This window comes from Salvelinus namaycush, chromosome 31, assembly GCF_016432855.1.
Source record: "Salvelinus namaycush isolate Seneca chromosome 31, SaNama_1.0, whole genome shotgun sequence".
Taxonomy (NCBI): Eukaryota; Metazoa; Chordata; class Actinopteri; order Salmoniformes; family Salmonidae; genus Salvelinus; species Salvelinus namaycush.
The window spans coordinates 34,771,200-34,788,069 of NC_052337.1; the positions used below are offsets into that span (position 1 = coordinate 34,771,200).

At 43.8% G+C, this 16,870-nt stretch overlaps 1 protein-coding gene across 1 annotated transcript in view; it reads right to left on the reverse strand.

Annotated features, from left to right (window-relative positions):
- Positions 1-16,870, reverse strand: part of bmpr1bb (bone morphogenetic protein receptor, type IBb) — a 119,889-nt gene that overhangs the window by 37,442 nt on the left and 65,577 nt on the right. Inside the window, exon 3 of the mRNA XM_038971327.1 lies at positions 15,198-15,270. The gene's annotated coding sequence lies outside the window, so the exon portion shown is untranslated. The remainder of the gene's footprint in view (positions 1-15,197; positions 15,271-16,870) is intronic.

Sequence of the window (16,870 nt, forward strand, 5' to 3'; positions counted from 1 at the left end):
TGACAACAACACAGATGATGGAATTACAATGGGCCAGCGAAGGTATGCCTGTCATGAGCAATGTTCCGTCGACGGCCACGCTGACCCCGGGCTCCATGAGGAATGGAGAGAGCGCAGCGGTTAAACCTGATGTCAGAGAATCTTGGCTAGAGGGCCATTTATTACCGTGGCAACAAAGCTGCCTGGAGCAGGGAGCCCAATCAGGGTGCAGGGATAGAGAGGAGCGTGACATCACGTTCATCCCTGGGCCAGACAGTGAGACGTACTTCCTCCCTCTGTGGAGCGCTCATCAACTTCATCCTCATTTCACATTGAGAACACTGACATCTTCCTTATCGTGAGCCAGCTCCCACCTCCCTCTCTCACACAGACTCCTGGTTTCTCTATAGAGATATTAGCCATTAACTAACTATCTTGTCAGTTAGCTGGCAGGCAAAATTAGGACAATTAAATGTGGCAGCCAGGTTTGTGGAATACGTTTGTTACACAGCAAACCAATCCTGTTAAATTGTTGTTTAAAACGTATCCACCTGCTTTGGCAATTCAACACAATAGTCATGACAGAAGCAGCAGCGTCAGTGTATGGCCCAACACTATAAATCACTACGTGTGAATCCCATTTGAATGTGAACCCTCCATGCACATACTCAGCGGTTCGGTTCCTTGGAGAGTCCAGAGGAACTGCTGCTTTCTCTCTAGCCCACAGCTCTCCTCTAGCAGAGTCTCATCCAGAATGAGAAGAAAGAAAGAGCCTTATGAATATGCAAGAGCCACACAATGGGACAGCTCAGAGATTCTGCTCCGATTCCAGCTTTGAAGTCCCGAAGAATGCTGAGTGAGAAGAAAGAGAAGAAAAACTTTATTCAGGAAAAGTAAAAGACTGTCACAGCAAGGCTCTCTCTCTCTGTGAGGGCTCTCTCTCTCTGTGAGGGAGGGAAGACATGGGGAGCTGCTGAAAGCACAGGCTCACAATCATTTCTCTTGCTGCAGATGAGAATGGATAAGGCTCCTCCACAAACCCATTTAACAAGATAACAATGTTAGCTGGACTTAATTCTGAGATTCTGCCTTTGCCCATTATGAAAGATAAACACAATTGAGTTGAAAACACAAAGGGAACGAGAAACAAGGTCTTAGTATACAGAAGGACAGCAGAGTTTCTCCAGTTGTCATTTCTGAAAATAAAACTGAAAGCCACCAATGTCAAATACAATTCAAGAAACTGGTTTTGGGAAGGCAATTATGCTAAATGTAAACTACTATGTCCTGTATCAGTTAGAAGAGACATCTACGTGCAAATGTTCACAATGCAAGTCAATAATGACAGAGTGATTCATTTATGAGCCAAAGCTCAAAATATGAAGATCTCTCTGTTCTAAATGAAGGTAGTACCTGGTGTATGATCTGCGTGTCAGTTTATTGCATAATTGCGTCAAGATGTCCATGCAGATGCATAATTTATAAGTAAGTGGAATGTGTAGTGGGCGTTGACACGACTGACAGACAGGGGCCCAGGCCCAAACTGTTCCTGTGAGCTGAATGCCTGCAGTCCTACACTAAGCTGTATAAACGTCATGATGTTGATTGGTGCTCATAAACATCTCACCTGCACACACAATGATCCTGGCCAGGCAAAGTTCCCTCTTCCCTCACTACACAAAGCTTATGTTACTGCATGCTTCCAATACAAACACTGAGAAAAAAAACAAGGCTATTATTTCACAACTGAATAAGCATTCATTAAAAGGTGTTCAAAGCTAGAGGATGTAGGACGTCATTTCAGACACTTTTCAACAATTCAAGAAGGCACAAGGTAAACCCCGGTATTAAGATAATGCCGTAACTGCTAATGGAGTTATGTGTGTCATGGGTCCTCAAATGGTATGGAATGGGTTACACAGCCCCACCAAAAGAAAGCCACGAGACTTGGAGGAACAAATTGCAGTTTTTCTTTGTATTCATCCGTGTAATTGCTCTGTGTCTAAAACAATGACTTAAATAATTACAGTCTGGTCAGCATTTATAAAACATGAATCATACACTATGTTGGGTGAGGAGACAGATTTCCTCTGCAGCCCAGGGGAAGAGGCTGGGCGAGACACTACAGTGAGTCATGCTCTCATAGGGTTTCTGTAGACAGTAGTGTAAGATGGCGATCCTCCCTGCAGCTGTAAAACACCTTGGCCCTAGTCTACTGTGAATTATGACATGACTACGTCTCAGGCTACGTTTACTACACAGACACATAGTGTATTACTTAAATATTCCTGATTGGTTAACACTAGAAGCGCCATAGGCCAACGGCCACTGACGTTTGATTTGATAAATAAAATAAATCAACCCCCAGAAAAGCTTTGTCCTGCTGCTTCCCTGACTTTTCCTAAATGTAAAGTACAAACATTGCTAATTTGTCCAAATGTTGAAACCACAGAGAAGTATTTAGAGCCTTTTTACCTATTCCTAACTTAACCCACCAAGACAATGTGCTGTAGGATGTTGGTACCCAGCCAGGCGCTAATGCGTCTCTCTCTCCTCATTGAATGAATGACAAATGGATGGATGGGCGATAATAGTTCACCTTACTTCACAGTTGAATTTAAATTAGGCCTAACTGAATGATAAGGAGGGTGAAGAGGTTGATTTCATTTAGAAAGACAATAGTGTAATGATGAGTTTGTGTTATGCCTATTTATCAGCGTTGGAGCTCATGATAATAATTTGACCGCGCGACTTGTGAGTTGATACCATTCTCTTTTACATTTTACTTTGTAAAAAGAAGCTGTTACGGGACTGTTTTATTTACTGTAACTCTATTACTAATCAAATGTATTGTAAGGGAAATGAAAACATGTTGTGTTGCAGTAGGCCTTTAGGATAATGCAAAGGGAAACAAAAAATGTAAGTCAGTCTGCGCAGCTGGCCCACCTAAACAATATCACACATAATAAGATCAGTTGTCAAATTGTACAAGAAGAAATGGGTGCATCTTGTAATTGAAAAATGCAGGGAAAGGAGCATCACTTTATCAAATCCTCTTTCAGAGTCACATTCAGGTACAACTTTTTGATTCTATATAGTAGCAGAAAGATCATATTCTGCAGTTTCTATGACACTTACCTTGTCAAATAAATCTCAAAATTCAAGAGATAGAGCTTTATATCAAATTTTCACTTTTTACAAGAATATCTGCGCTGTCCATGAATTCAGCACATGACCACTTGCGGGGAAGCATTGCTCTGCCTACTAAGAAAAAGACTAGTAACATAATAAACTTAAAATGTGCTATTCTGTTTTCTTTTAAATACACTTTCTTATTTCCATAACGAAATTATAATGGACTTCTTTGTGATGTACTTGAACTAGTGGCTTTTCATTTTTTACTTATAGCTTAGACCAGGTATACCCAAATGACAGGAATTGTGAAAAACTGAGATAAATTGCATTTGGCTAAGGTGTATGTAAACTTCCGACTTCAACTGTATATATATATATATATATACAGTGGGGAGAACAAGTATTTGATACACTGCCGATTTTGCAGGTTTTCCTACTTACAAAGCATGTAGAGGTCTGTAATTTTTTATCATAGGTACACTTCAACTGTGAGAGACGGAATCTAAAACAAAAATCCAGAAAATCACATTGTATGATTTTTAAGTAATTATTTTGCATTTTATCGCATGACATAAGTATTTGATACATCAGAAAAGCAGAACTTAATATTTGGTACAGAAACCTTTGTTTGCAATTACAGAGATCATACGTTTCCTGTAGTTCTTCACCAGGTTTGCACACACTGCAGCAGGGATTTTGGCCCACTCCTCCATACAGACCTTCTCCAGATCCTTCAGGTTTCGGGGCTGTCGCTGGGCAATACGGACTTTCAGCTCCCTCCAAAGATTTTCTATTGGGTTCAGGTCTGGAGACTGGCTAGGCCACTCCAGGACCTTGAGATGCTTCTTACCGAGCCACTCCTTAGTTGCCCTGGCTGTGTGTTTCGGGTCGTTGTCATGCTGGAAGACCCAGCCACGACCCATCTTCAATGCTCTTACTGAGGGAAGGAGGTTGTTGGCCAAGATCTCGCGATACATGGCCCCATCCATCCTCCCCTCAATACGGTGCAGTCGTCCTGTCCCCTTTGCAGAAAAGCATCCCCAAAGAATGATGTTTCCACCTCCATGCTTCACGGTTGGGATGGTGTTCTTGGGGTTGTACTCATCCTTCTTCTTCCTCCAAACACGGCGAGTGGAGTTTAGACCAAAAAGCTCTATTTTTGTCTCATCAAACCTCATGACCTTCTCCCATTCCTCCTCTGGATCATCCAGATGGTCATTGGCAAACTTCAGACGGGCCTGGACATGCGCTGGCTTGAGCAGGAGGACCTTGCGTGCGCTGCAGGATTTTAATCCATGACGGCGTAGTGTGTTACTAATGGTTTTCTTTGAGACTGTGGTCCCAGCTCTCTTCAGGTCATTGACCAGGTCCTGCCGTGTAGTTCTGGGCAGATCCCTCACCTTCCTCATGATCATTGATGCCCCACGAGGTGAGATCTTGCATGGAGCCCCAGACCGAGGGTGATTGACCATCATCTTGAACTTCTTCCATTTTATAATAATTGCACCAACAGTTGTTACCTTCTCACCAAGCTGCTTGCCTATTGTCCTGTAGCCCATCCCAGCCTTGTGCAGGTCTACAATTTTATCCCTGATGTCCTTACACAGCTCTCTGGTCTTGGCCATTGTGGAGAGGTTGGAGTCTGTTTGATTGAGTGTGTGGACAGGTGTCTTTTATACAGGTAACGAGTTCAAACAGGTGCAGTTAATACAGGTAATGAGTGGAGAACAGGAGGACTTCTTAAAGAAAAACTAGGTCTGTGAGAGCCGGAATTCTTACTGGTTGGTAGGTGATCAAATACTTATGTCATGCAATAAAATGCAAATTAATTACTTAAAAATTATACAATGTGATTTTATGGATTTTTGTTTTAGATTCCGTCTCTCACGGTTGAAGTGTACCTATGATAAAAATTACAGACCTCTACATGCTTTGTAAGTAAGAAAACCTGCAAAATCGGCAGTGTATCAAATACTTGTTCTCCCCACTGTATATATATTTATTTATTTTACTTTTTTTTCTCTTCACATTTTCAAACAGTCTATTTATATTTTCCAACGGGGCTATACATTTGGGTGAGTTTTTTGTGTGCAAATGAACTCAAGCTTACAGACAATGTCAAATGTGATATAGCAAAGCACCTGAGTGATTTGGGTGCGCAATTACGCAGGTACTTTCCCGAAACGGATGACACAAACAATTGGATTCATCATCCCTTTCATGCCCTGCCTCCAGTCCACTTACTGATATCTGAACAAGAGAGCCTTATCGAAATTGCAACAAGCGGTTCTAGGAAAATATTATTTAATCAGAAGCCACTGCCAGATTTCTGGATTGTGCTGCGCTCAGAGTATCCTGCCTCGGCAAATTGTGCTGTTAAGACACTGATGCCCTTTGCAACCACGTACCTCTGTGAGAGTGGATTCTCGGCCCTCATTAACATGAAAACTAAATACAGGCACAGACTGTGTGTGGAAAATGATTTAAGATTGAGACTCTCTCCAATACAACCCAACATTGCAGAGTTATGTGCATCCTTTCAAGCACACCCTGCTCATTAGAATGGTAAAATAAAGAGCAAAATTATTGATTATTATTATTATTTGTGCCCTGGTCCTATAAGAGCTCTTTATCACTTCCCACGAGACGGGTTGTGACAAAAACTCACACTCATTCTTATGTTTAACCTCTCTTGGGTAGGGGGCAGTATTTTGACGTCCGGATGAAAAACGTGCCCAAAGTAAACTGCCTGTTACTCAGGCCCAGAAGCTAGGATATGCATATAATTCAGCCTACCACTATTTTCAATGGCTTTTACTTTTATTATAAGGCCAAGTCCTCCCAGATTGCAGTTCCTAGGGCTTCCACTAGATGTCAACAGTCTTTGGAAAGAGTTTCAGGCTGTTTTTATTTTAAATTAGCCAGAAATTGTAGTTTTCTAGGTGGCTCCCATTTTGGCTGTAGTGTTTCCAAGCGCGTGGAAGAGAGCGCATTCATTGGTATTTAAGACAATAACGATAAGACAATAACGATTCTCTGTCTTAAATTGTATCGTTTATTTCCATATAAGGGTACCTAAGGTTTGATTATAAACGTTGTTTGACTTGTTTGGAAAAGTTTATTAGTAACGTTTGGGATTCATTTTGTATGCATTTTGATGGAGGGAAACTGCGTGGATTATTGACTGAAGCGCGCCAGCTAAACTGAGTATTTATGGATATAAAGAAGGACATTATTGAACAAAAGGACTATTTGTGATGTAACTGGGATCTTTTGGAGTGCCAACAGAAGAAGATCATCAAAGGTAAGGCATTTTTTATATCGCTACTTCTGACTTTCGTGTCGCACCTGCCTGGTTGAAATATATTTTTCATGTGTTTGTATGCGGGGCGCTATCCTCAGATAATCGCATGGTTTGCTTTCGCCTTCAAGCCTTTTTGAAATCTGACACAGCGGCTGGATTAACAAGAAGTTAAGCTTTATTCTGATGTATTACACTTGTGATTTTATGAAAGTTAAATATTTATAATACTGTAGTTTGAATTTCGCGCTCTGCAATTTCACCGGATGTTGGCCAGGTGGGATGCTACCGTCCCACCTACCCATAAGAAGTTAATAAATGTATCGTATAGTGTGTTTGTGGCAGGCTTACAATGATGGCAAAAAACAACATTTGAGAGTGTGCTGATCCTGGTGCTAGAGGGGGTACGCAGCTGGAGGTTGAATGTTTGAAGGGGTACGAGACTATAAAAAGTTTGGGAAGCACTGGCCTAGAGTAACAAACTAAAACAAATCTATTATGTTCTTTGAAATAATAGTTTTTGAGTATTCTAATGTTACCTAACACCTTTATAAACACAACTAAATTATTATTGTAATGAAAGGGTCTGAATACTTATATAAATATGTATTTCTGTTTTTTCTTTTTATTACATTTGCAATCTTTTTTTTTTTAAATGTTTTTGCTTTGTCATTTATGGGGTAGTGTGTGTAGATTGCTTTTTTTCTCCATTATAGAATGGTGTAACGTAACAAAATGTGGAAAAAGTCAAGGGGTCTGGATACTTTCTGAAGGCACTGTATATTTTTACATTGATATATTAAAAAAAGATGTATTTATGCAATGTTTGCTGCACCTTGCAGGTTGATATGCATCTGATGCATATGCTAAAGGGAACGCACGCCAACGTTTTCTAGCGGGTACTTATATGATGTAAGGCAGACACATCCACAGAAAATATTAATGGCCTGTGTAAGGCTTTCTTTCTTGAAAAAAAGCAGTGTTAGGGTGCATTTTTACACTGTACCTTGTATATTCTAAATGAAGTGTCTTAAGTGTTTCACAGTAAATCCCTGAAATACGTGTATGTAAGAGAAACTTATTTTTCCATAATTTGCTTTCCCTTTGTTTATTGGTCCATTTGTTCAAGAGGAATGTGTTTGCTGTTCCCAGACGGAGGGAAGGATGGAAGGAAGAGCGAGAGAATAGCGGAAGGTAGAAATGGGAAGTTATTTCACATCAGGCTGATAGTAGTGAGATTCCAGTCCCTGCAAACACTGACTCAGGACATTCCTCAGAACGAGCTGTCAACCAGCCTCGTCTCAATCATGAACTGTTGCTTTCTGTCAGGCCCTGGAGCATAGTCCAGTGTCTGTTGTGGCTGAACTGAACAGTATGTCACACACAGAAAGTGACTTCTTTACAATTTGACACAGCAAAAACTCAAAATCAAAAAAAAGATTGCGATGTCAAATTATCTCAGCGCTCTCGAATGACCTCTAAAATGTCAAATTATTTCTATATAGTGGATACTCCTCTACCAAGCAACTGAAAAAACAATAGGTGCAAAAAGCCGTAAGCCATTCAGAGAAACAGACATGGCCCCGATCTCAATCTATGCTTGCTACAACACTGACCGCCAATGAAAGGCTGTTATTCTAGTGCAGTACGGGGCCTATTCACTGCATCTACTTAACAGTGCACCTGAAACACACCTGCTCCTCACGTTTCAACCATGGGCACCGTGGTTATAAAACAACCACACAACCCTGGAGATGGATTGAATCTAAGTGTACAAAGTTTCACCGTTTGGCCTCTCACTGCAGAGAAGGTGCCCCATAGAAAGAAAGGGTTCTTGTGATTTTCCATGGCCAACGCAGGCCACCCCAGGCACTGGCCAAGAACAGCACAAATCTCTCTCTCTCCCTCCATTTGTCTCTCTTTCCCTCTCTCCGTCAGTGTGTTCTGCTCACAGAGCCCGGTCTTGCCTGCCTGTATCCTGGGTCTTTCCAATGAGAGGTCCACCTTGTTTGTGTCAGCAGCAGGCTTGCCAGTGTCATACCTCAGTTTCCTCTCTCTAGCCACGCTCATATTCAATCAATGAACACCTGATAATTTCCCCCTGGCGGCTTCGCACAACAAGCCAGTAAGAGTGAGTGACATCTCTGAAAGTCATGGGTAATGAAAACTGAGAAACATATGGTATGGTCAAATAAATCTGGAGCATTCTGAGGGGGACCAGTACACATTTACAGAACTGCCTTACAAGAGAGTGATAGCACTGAATAGCAGTTCTATTATATCTGCTTTACACATGCAGAACGTTCACAAAAAAGTTGATTAAAAGTCACATTTGCTCATCACTAAGAAAGCAAGAAATATCTAATAGCCACAGTGTTCACCATTAATCAAGATATTGAATGTGAACCTTTGCTCATATGAGCAGTGCTAATGGTTTCTGCCGTGCACTGTGCAGGTTGGAGGTGCCATACTATAGCCTAGCTGTCAGTTCACACTAACCCTTTCATTAAACACTGAAACAGACTGAAACTCAGTGGGACAGAAGAGCTGTTGTTCCACATGCTTGTAAAACAATATTGCAGAAAAAAAGAATCATTGCAGCACTTAAGCAATCAACACTCCCTGTACACCCAACCCCAGCTCTAAAACCTGCCACAGAAAACTTGGCTGGAGCACATGAATACTGTACAGGACAGACTGGAGCACCAGGAATACTGTACAGGACAGGCTGGAGCACCAGGAATACTGTACAGGACAGACTGGAGCACAAGGAATACTGTACAGGACAGACTGGAGCACCAGGAATACTGTACAAGACAGGCTGGAGCACCAGGAATACTGTACAGGACAGGCTGGAGCACCAGGAATACTGTACAGGACAGGCTGGAGCACCAGGAATACTGTACAGGACAGGCTGGAGCACCAGGAATACTGTACAGGACAGGCTGGAGCACCAGGAATACTGTACAAGACAGGCTGGAGCACCAGGAATACTGTACAGGACAGACTGGAGCACCAGGAATACTGTACAGGACAGGCTGGAGCACCAGGAATACTGTACAAGACAGGCTGGAGCACCAGGAATACTGTACAGGACAGGCTGGAGCACCAGGAATACTGTACAGGACAGGCTGGAGCACCAGGAATACTGTACAAGACAGGCTGGAGCACCAGGAATACTGTACAGGACAGACTGGAGCACCAGGAATACTGTACAGGACAGGCTGGAGCACCAGGAATATGGTACAAGAGAGGGGGATCACTTTTTAAACCAAAGAGAGAGAGAGAGAGTCCGTTTAGCATTAGAAAACGGCCCAGACGAGCTCAACATAAATAAATATTTGGACTGTGGCTGAGACAAGTTGTTTTAAATTAAAACGGAAAAGTTAGACCTCAGATTTTCTTAACATGAGGGACGGAGCTAGGGGAAAACCCTGGCTGCCTTGCCAAGTCAACCAGGAGTGTTGAATGAAAGGCTCGTTCCTAGTGTCTAGGCTGCAGTGCATTGGGTGGACTGACTGGACACTGGAAACCAAAAGGTCTAATTAAGGGGGTCCTCTGATGGTCAGACAAACCTGAGCCGACAGCAGGGGTCACTATGCTGGCCCACAAACCCCCTGTGACCCCCACACCTGCCTGGCTGCATTAGCCCGGATGTGTCCGAGTGATGTGGACACCCCGAGTCTGAGGCACGGGTACTGACAAAACAACACTGGACCTACAGTACTGACACAACAGTACAGTACCGACCTCACACTGGACATACAGTACTGACACAACCCTACCTACAACACACTGGACCTACAGTACTGACACAACCCTACCTACAACACACTGGACCTACAGTACTGACACAACCCTACCTATAACACACTGGACCTACAGTACTGACACAACCCTACCTACAACACACTGGACCTACAGTACTGACACAACCCTACCTACAACACACTGGACCTACAGTACTGACACAACCCTACCTACAACACACTGGACCTACAGTACTGACCCAAGCCTATCTACAACACGCTGGACCTACAGTACTGACACAACCCTACCTACAACACACTGGACCTACAGTACTGACACAACCCTACCTACAACACACTGGACCTACAGTACTGACACAACCCTACCTACAACACACTGGACCTACAGTACTGACACAACCCTACCTACAACACACTGGACCTACAGTACTGACACAACCCTACCTACAACACAGAGTACTGAACAGTATAGTACAGCCATGGATGTGTCATGACTCACACTGGACCTACAGTACAGGGCCCGGTTTCCCGATAGATCTTAGGCTTACCAGTGTTTTAACTATGCCTCTTTCCTACAACGGCCGAAGATGTAACGCTGAGAGAACGTTCGCTAAGTGCGTCGTTGGAGCATGTGTCGATACTGATCGAAAGAAAGGCAGCGCTGCTCTCAGATCAGCTTTCCTTACTCAAATCTTACCTTAACGTTAGAATTACTCCACAATACTGACGACGGATCAGCTCCTAGAGAGATATTATGACGTAATGGCTGCATATATTGAGGGGGCTTATTGTAATGCTTACCCTATAAAGAATGCACTCAATCACAGATTCATTACAGAACACAACCCTACCGCACACTAGACCGACTATGGTCAAAATACCATTCATGGTACACATTCAACTTAAATCCAAATGCATGAATAGAATACTGTACTGAATGTCTCTTCCAGACACCTGGATCTCCTAAATCAACCCTGTTCATTCACAGACAGAGGAATGTTTTGTCTGGGCTGTTTGGGGTTTGTAGCGGTGCTGCGTTCTACAAAGAGCCTCAACACTCGTTACAATAACGGGAGCTCAGTGTGGGTTGTTGGGGGACTGGGGGCTCTGGTCTGAGCGAGCGGGGTCGGCCTGGTATACAGCAGTGTCAAAAGTTCATGCCCTCCCTGGGGCATTCACACAGTAAAACAAAGAGATCACACAGACTGCGCTAGCGAGCGCCACGCTAACGAGGCTGATCGTTACTGTGGCGCCACCTGTCTCCCTCATCCAATTAGGCTGAACAAGACCAAGGTGCTAATCAACCGGCTGACCAGCCTAGAGGGGAGAGGAGAGGGGGAGAGGAGAGGGGGAACAGGAAAAACAATAGGATCAAAGAGAAGAGGTAAAACATGAGCAGAGAAAGGTAGGGGGAGGGAAAGAGATGGAGAGAGAGGGAGCGAGAGAGTGAGGAAGAGAGGGAGTGAGAGCGAGTGAGAGAGATGGGGGAGACAGAGCAAGAGCCAGGGCAGAATAAGAGACACCTCTTTCTCCGTTTACAGCTCGAGCAAACTGAGACAACATCCAAAGTTCAAATGTTTTATTATAAAACATGAAAGTACAGCAGAGTCCTGATTGGTGCTCTGTGGATGAACAGATAATTGGTCCAGTAAAAGTAGGAGAGGTCAAAAGGGAGGGACAAAGCAGACGGGCTGCACAGTTGGAGTGGGAGCGAGGCGCCCAGAAGGACTGGGTGTGCTCTGAGGTTCACAGAAGCTGTAATTATGGGAAAAAGGCATGCGTGTTTACAATATCACACTCTTCCTAACAAGCACTAATTGCGTGTGTGCAGTGAGCGCATGTAGGAATGTCTGAGCACAGCCAGAGTGCAGGGAGAGTTCAGTGAGGAGTTTGGTCAACGGACGACGTGGTTTGTGTCAAACCTGTCAAAAACAATATACACAGCGAAATATAAGACTGAGGTAATTGGGGCTTGTTAGAACACCCAGATAAATTAAACAAAATTTGGTTAGATTAGAAAACACTCCAACTGGTAAATTAACAATGAGTCTGAAGAATACTATTGATGCCCAAAATAACTCCTAATGAGGGAGAAAGAGGCTCAGAAAGACATGCAGGAAGGGTTTCTGTTGGTGCATTAATTCATGTCCAGACGCAAACATGTGTAGTGATCACATACATGTGTACGTGTGTGTGTGTGTGTGTGTGTGTGTGTGTGTGTGTGTGTGTGTGTGTGTGTGTGTGTGTGTGTGTGTGTGTGTGTGTGTGTGTGTGTGTGAGACACATACTCTCTGCCCCTTTATCACAATGAGGGCAAACAGCCGTGCCCCCTGTGTCCTAGTATGTGTAGGACCATCCGTCACGCTTGGCTTCCTAAACATAGTCTAGTCTCTGTTGGTTATAGTTAGCACCAGAATCTCTGTGCAACAGAGCCCTACCCTAGTGCACAGCCTGGGTCCTGCCCTTCTCTCTCTCCACCAATCATAGTCCAGTCGCTGTTACAGTGGGACTCTGTGTACCATAGAGAGAGCCCTGTTCTACAATCACTCTCCGGTCCACACTCCCCAGTCTCCACCCCCAAGCTCCAGTCATTCACCCCCAGCTTTACCAAACATGTAGTCCCAGTCTACCCAGAGCCTCTGTGCCATAAAGCCTGTCTCTCCACCAAACACAGACCAGTCTAAGTATCGCTGACTGGAGTGCTAACAGTGGTGTGTATTCGTGGGTGCCAAGGGAAGCCAAGCATTCCCCAACAATTGACCAAGAAAAAAAGAAAAATACATAATTGATTGATCTTTCATCTCTCCGTGTTTCATAATTTTTCTTCAATTCGCAAGGGGCTCCAGAGAACGCATCCGAGTGAGCGAAACAGCTTGCTCGGACGCTGTAGATGTGTAGCCCATCTGTGATGCTGTCTGGTCAAAAAGAGTATGATATTGTCAGCATGCATTTGGCCTCCCTTGATGAAAAATATATAAAATAATAGCCCATCAGAGTTGAGCTAAATTGAGTGAGCTCAACTGTGAATGGTCCTGGCGCACCAAAAACAAGTGTCAAGGGAAGCCAGTTTGGATTTGGCTTCACACCAATCACATCAAAAGCCCCCAAATTACTGAATTGTTGCATCTCATTGTGTTGTTGTCCTATGGTGGCTAGCTAGCTAGCAAAAATGGTCCCTTTCCTAAATAAACTATGGATTGAGATAGGGATTTGGACTTGCGGTTTTACTTAATTCTCTGTACTGGCCAATGATTATAACAGCGATTCTGATCCAACCATTAATTCATACATTGTTGTGCCCCTGGCCTGAGAGGATGGAGGTTCAATATGTAGCTAGATGTAGAAGGCGAATGTTAACTAGCTAACGTTGCCCATGAAAATAAGTTAGGCTAGCGAGCAAGCGTTTTAGCCAGTTAGCCTAGAAACTAAAAGCATGTAGCCTACTCTATGACAGTCATAGACCGTTTCGGCAACATGAAAGAGAGAAGGATGGCATTGGCGTTTCTCTACAAGTAGGGGGAGTCAACATGTTTATTCTACTTGCACTCACGCACACAAAAATCAGAACCATGGACAGCCACATCATTAGCTTCCGTTGATTGGACACAGTTGTTTTTTGGTATCTTTCAGTTGTCACTGTATTAGACTAAGTGCGGGTGATTTGATGATGTTGAAATGTTGTCAGGGGTCAGGGGTCATCAACTACTAATTGAGAAGGTCCAGGTGACACACATTTCCCAGGTGGCAAAGGTCCGGATGGATATCATCCTTTATCAACACTGTGGTACAGCGTAGTAACAAACATAGTCTTCTACAACTTAGGAAACATGTTGTTGTATAAAATGTACATTAAAATACATTCAACGAGATAATTAGACATTTGAACGAATGCCTTCTTTCTTTTGAATGTAAACATGTGCATCATCATTGCTGAAGAACCAAAGCGGTTGCATAGTTGTCCAGGAAAGAAGTGCACTGTGAACCATTGTACATGGGCCTTGAATTATTAAATAATATTAAATAAGGTGCTTTTTTTTGGAGAACAAAGGCGAGTTGTTAAAAAAAGTAGCATCTGAATGCACAGAAAGCCACTGTGGGCCGTGCAATATTCATGTATGTCACTCTGGGCCTTGCCCTTGCATCAATGAGAGAAATTACACTTTGTCTCCTGCCAATACTTTGAACTTTGGCACAAATGGTGTGATAGTAACTCTGAGAGACTGGTGCAGGTGTTCATTGGTGAGCCTGGTGTGGTATTCGTTTTTACTAAATGCAATATTTGCTTTGTGGACTTCACCGGACAGATGCTGCTCTCCGGTTTTGTGATGAAACAAAAGGTGTGGTTGTCTGCCACTGTGTCTTCTTATTATAACGCTGGCAAGGCATATGAACTAACAGGTTATAGAGCAAACAACGAAATTATCACAATTAACACTTAGGTTGTAATATGGCTTTTTTTCTGTCTAGACTTCCCCAGTTATTTTACCCACACACCACTACTGCTGGCTAACACAGTGTTTAATGGCACATTAACCAGCCATATACTCTCCCCCCAAAGAATAGCCCCTTCTTAAAAAGACAATCCAAGCCATTGTGATTAATGATGTTTTTATTCATGTAGTTTTATGGCTCTATAATTTGTAGGGTATTAATAGTCACATAGCCCACACCCTCCAGCCAGCCAAGGTGTAGTGAAACTATGCACCTGCTGTATGTTGAGTTTGATTGAGAGGGAGAGGAAAAGCCCAGGGAAAGAGTCTCCTGCGTATATTTTCCATGTTCAGCTCGCCGAACCACTCCCTCTCAACACTGAGCTGCTGAAAGCTCTTTTGTCTGTGAGTGGCACAAGGGCCGCAGTGACACTTAGTACATACACCTTACCTCCTTGACCACTTGGCTATTTGTTTAATCTCTTCTCTACACTTCACCCCCTCACACCCTTGTTTTGTTACCTTGACCACTTGCCTACTCTCCCCAATAGAGGTAACGCAGAGAGTAAAGGGTTCACCCACCTATGTCTGTGTGTCTCTCAGTCACTCCCGGCTATTCCACACAACCCAGATGTAGAGCTTGTATTCCGGTCACCTGCCCAAGACAAGAGATAGAGACAACAAATGACAACTCTGACAAAGGCTTCAGAACTGACAATGCTATCCATCAGGAAAACAATCAATAGGGAGAAAGATAAATGAAAGGGGAGACATACAGAAGACACTCGCTAACACACAGTAGAAGGGCTGTGAAAGTTTGAAAGGATAAAGCGAGGGAGAGAAAGAGATGGAAAAGGAGAAGTATTTTTAGCCCGCGTTGCACATGACCGACTGTCACTTGCTGTAATAATTGACGTGTCATAAGGTCCTGTTCTCCACGGTCACACACAGTACTGGAGGCACACAGCTGTTGTTGCTTTGGCTGCAGAAAGACACTTTAACAGAACAACACCAGTTAGACACACAACGTGAGTAGGAGGAGAGTGTTTGACGAGCCTGTTTCTCTCTCGCCTTTTCTCTTTCCGTCCCTCTCTCATCTTCTCTGAGTCTGACATTCCCTCCTTATCTCTCCAAACAGTAGTTAAGTTGCAGTCGTTTCATGTCACTTAATCTCTGATGTTCAATTGTCACACTTTCCTCCTCGCGGGACAATGACTGGAAGGTCACACACAGCTCACCTGCGTGACCACAATCAGATTACAGACACACACACTCACTCATACTTATCTATTATCTCTGCCTCTGTGACGGTCTGGATCCCGACAATAATAAATAGAGATGGATCAAGATAGGGCCAGTCTGATGGGTGGCCATGTTGTTTCTGTCTGAGTGATGGGTGGCCATGTTGTTTATGTCTGAGTGATGGGTGGCCATGTTGTTTCTGTCTGAGTGATGGGTGGCCATGTTGTTTCTGTCTGAGTGATGGGTGGCCATGTTGTTTCTGTCTGAGTGATGGGTGGCCATGTTGTTTCTGTATGAGTGATGGGTGGACATGTTGTTTCTGTCTGAGTGATGGGTGGCCATGTTGTTTCTGTATGAGTGATGGGTGGACATGTTGTTTCTGTCTGAGTGATGGGTGGCCATGTTGTTTCTGTCTGAGTGATGGGTGGCCATGTTGTTTCTGTCTGAGTGATGGGTGGCCATGTTGTTTCTGTCTGAGTGATGGGTGGCCATGTTGTTTCTGTCTGAGTGATGGGTGGCCATGTTGTTTCTGTCTGAGTGATGGGTGGCCATGTTGTTTCTGTCTGAGTGATGGGTGGCCATGTTGTTTCTATCTGAGTGATGGGTGGCCATGTCGTTTCTGTCTGAGTGATGGGTGGCCATGTCGTTTCTGTCTGAGTGATGGGTGGCCATGTTGTTTCTGTCTGAGTGATGGGTGGCCATGTTGTTTCTGTCTGAGTGATGGGTGGCCATGTTGTTTCTGTCTGAGTGATGGGTGGCCATGTCGTTTCCGTCTGAGTGATGGGTGGCCATGTTGTTTCTGTCTGAGTGATGGGTGGCCATGTTGTTTCTGTCTGAGTGATGGGTGGCCATGTTGTTTCTGTCTGAGTGATGGGTGGCCATGTTGTTTCTGTCTGAGTGATGGGTAGCCATGTCGTTTCTGTCTGAGTGATGGGTGGCCATGTTGTTTCTGTCTGAGTGATGGGTGGCCATGTTGTTTTTGTCTATGTGATGGGTGGCCATGTTGTTTGTGC